We start from the raw sequence: 3,378 nt of genomic DNA, 5'->3' as shown, positions 1-3,378 counted from the left end.
AGACCAACGTGCTCTCCTCAGGAGACTAGCGGAGAAAAATGGGGATGTCTTCTCCCAGAATTCTATGGATTATGGCCATTCAAAAACCGAGTTGCCGCCTCCTGACAGCACCAGAGACTCCTCGTTGTTGCCTCCGAATGTCCAGCCCTCCTCCGAGTTCCCTAGTGCCTCCTCGTCGCCTCCTAGTGGTCCCAGTGTTCCCTCATCATCTCTTAGTGCTCCTCCCGAGTCTACTCCTCTTAGTGCTCCTCCCGAGTCCATGCTTCCTAGTGCTCCTCCTGAGTCGCTGCATCACCAGAGTGCAAGTCACTCTAAACTTGTACTCCGCAAACCTGCCCGTTCAAACACCTTTCTCATCTGGGAGGAGATGGCTTGAAACGCCCTTTCCCACTAAACAACAGTGGCTTTTTGGTGGTAGGCATTCGTATTGACATCCCCATGCCTGAACCGGGCAGTGCTGATAAAGCTTTAAATCTCTGGAAGTGTGATGTCTGTCAATTTTATGGCTTTATTGATCTTATTCATGGAGTTCCTAAAACACAAATAGTTCTCTGTGACGTAGAGGACTCCATAACCGATGTATTCTTTTGATGTTTTTCCGTCTCTATTGATCATACAGCAGTGCCAGCCGGTCTTATACACCGGCACAGGGTGCTCACTCTCTGGAATGCTAAAAGTCTGATGAAAAGGCCTTTTTTCTGAAAGGGAATGGGCTGCCACCTTCTCTGAGATGAAGAGCACTGAAACTGTTCAGTCGGGCCGTTGTTGCAGCAAACCGACTGCTTAGGGTCTGGTGCGTGTGGTCGGTGTGATCCTTCAGCAGCTGCAAGTCGGTGGGTAAACTAGTCCAGATAATAAAGAAGGTGTCATAGTGCTGCTTTAGCTTGGGGTAACTGTTAAAGATGAAGACCTTAATACCGGCAGAAAGAAGTATGATGGATCCCAACAGCTGAAAAGGTAACAGGCACGAGACGATAAAGAACACCCACAGTAAAAAGTAGAACTTTATTGTCGTCCCTGTCTGGACATGAACAGATTTTTTCCCTTCTCGAGGATGTCGGCCATCAGTCCAAACAGGTTCTGGGCTTTCTGAGCAACCTCAAGAGCCTGATGGAACTTCTCTTTTATAGACAGGTCTTCTTTTGGAAGTCCTCCCGAGTCCACGCTTCCAAGTGTGGCTCAGTCAGCTCGGGTATGATGCTTCACTTGACCATCCAGCCTTTGGAAATTAAATAACTCAGAGAAAAGCAGAGAATTGTGAGGAGCAGTAAAATGGGGATGGTCCAGCCATGCCACGCTATGTACATGAATGCAATGAACCAAATGGCAGACATGTACCCAGAGGTCCAGTTCAACAGGGCAGACAGGTTATTGAAGACAGGTATTGCGTCTCGTTAGAGGCGTCTCATATTTTCAGTCAACTTCTTGTAATTCAGTGGCTCCTCTGTCTCCACAATCGCCTCCTCTGGTTGGAAGTGTAGGCCTTCGAAGTAATCTTCAAAGCAATGGTACAACCTTTTCAAATAGGTGCTCCACAGTCTCTTTTTCTTTAGGTTGAAGGGATGGATGTGGTGGTGTCTGAGATGACTCAGATGAAGAGTCCTCAACTTTTTTGTAATGTCTGTGTCTGTGTTTCTTCAGTTCCCGTTTCAGTAATTCTATGTATGTCTCGTTTTCAAGCTTCTTCTTTGAGAACTGTTTTTTCTTGCAAAAAACATCGCTTTGAAATCCTTCTCTTGTTCTTCTTGGAGACCTGCCGCAGATGTTCCAGATACAATCTGGGCTTCCTTCTCCTGTTCTGAATCGGATTCCATCAGCTCTTCTTGGTCTCTGTTCCAAAAGCGTACTTTTATTAATTTGTCATCGCTGGAGTCCAATGAGTTTATCGGCTGAAGGCACGGAGAATGAATTTTGTTGAAACACTTCATCATATTTGCTGCTGTTGATTCTAGTCTCTATCAAAACTTTATGGGCTCAATGTTGGCACGCAAGACATGCGCGCCAACATAGAATTTCTTTAATCTATTTTGGTGTACATGATGTCTTTTTTCATAATACTTTTTTATTTATTTAACATGAAGAGATTAACAGTAGATTTCTATGTGACTGAACTTTTGCATTTGTGGTTTTCCGCCCCAGCGCCCTTAAAACTGTATCTCAGCACCCCTGAATAGGATTGCCACCCATCCCGTAAAACATGGAGTCGTCCCATATTTGGCCGTTAAATATGCGTCCCGTGTTGACCCGATACATAACTGTCCGATAGACACGCCTATAATAAACACATCAACATTAAGTTTAACAATAATGGCCAAAACAAAACACAGGAAATATTAAGGTCAGTTATACTGTCATGGCGGGAGCTAAAGGACCCCTGAACGTCACAGTTGCCTAGCGTCGGACACTATATATACAATGTCTATATATATATGGAATGGTCTTGACCGTTTTCTTTAAAGTGTGGTTCTAGACTTAATTTACCACAGAGGCCCGGGTAGTCAGTGTTTCATACGGTAAAAAGTAACATATAGAGGAAGGAAAACAGGCAAATCTGGTGGGTAGGGAGAGCTCCTGCTCCCTGGTAATGGCTTTGGACACAGCTGTTTGCATGGCTGACTCCTCAGCACTACTGGGTCTTATCTCCAAAGAGGAGATTAAGTTTTGCGGGGTCCCCGGCGTTCTTCTATACTTGACGAGAGGCATGTGAGCTGGTCCACTGCACAGTAGCTACAGATAAAATGTTTAAGGCATTATTCCAATTTTCAGATTTCTTTTTTTTTTGTTTGTTTTCTCTGGCAATGTTTATACAGAAGCTAAAGAAAAAAACGTGTTTATAAATGAAGGTTTCCATTGTTTCATTTTCTATTTGGTAAATTTTCATTTTGATATTCTTTTCATGCCTGTGTTAATGTATTTCCCCAAAAATATTTTCTATGTTTCACCATTTTAGTCACTTCAACAATCAAGTAATGTGCATTTTCAAAAAAATAAACAAAAATAAAAACATATTCAAGGTGTATTCTATGGACTTGTAACGGAAAAGTGGAACTTCTAAGATGTGCATCCCGTTACATCGAGCATAAATCTAAGAACACATTTCAGAAAAACAACATCAGACCTACAGTCCCTTAGGAATGTCATGGTTTGGGGCTGCTTCAGGGAGACATGTGAGACTTTCCATGACAGAAACCTGATATCTGCTTGATGCTAATAAAATCTGTAGGAGGATATCTGACCATTCAAGACCAGTTGGGTTCTGCAGCTGAATTACGGCCCAAAGCAAACCAGCAACTCCATGGTTCAAAAAACACAATGATGATTGTGGAGTGGCAAAGTCAAAGTATGAACTTAAACCTGATTGAAATACAGTGGAATGAC

The 3,378-nt window shown here is 43.1% G+C and overlaps 1 pseudogene; it reads right to left on the bottom strand.

Moving 5' to 3' along the window:
• Window positions 1-234: 234 nt before the first annotated feature.
• On the bottom strand, window positions 235-2,703 carry LOC129351106 (GRAM domain-containing protein 4-like; annotated as a pseudogene).
• Between the last annotated feature and the right edge of the window lie 675 nt (window positions 2,704-3,378).

The sequence above is a fragment of the Poeciliopsis prolifica genome, unplaced genomic scaffold, assembly GCF_027474105.1.
Source record: "Poeciliopsis prolifica strain line A6 unplaced genomic scaffold, Auburn_PproV2 SCAFFOLD002, whole genome shotgun sequence".
NCBI lineage: Eukaryota > Metazoa > Chordata > Actinopteri > Cyprinodontiformes > Poeciliidae > Poeciliopsis > Poeciliopsis prolifica.
Note: the sequence above shows the minus strand (reverse complement) of the source record. Positions and strands in the feature narration are given on the sequence as shown.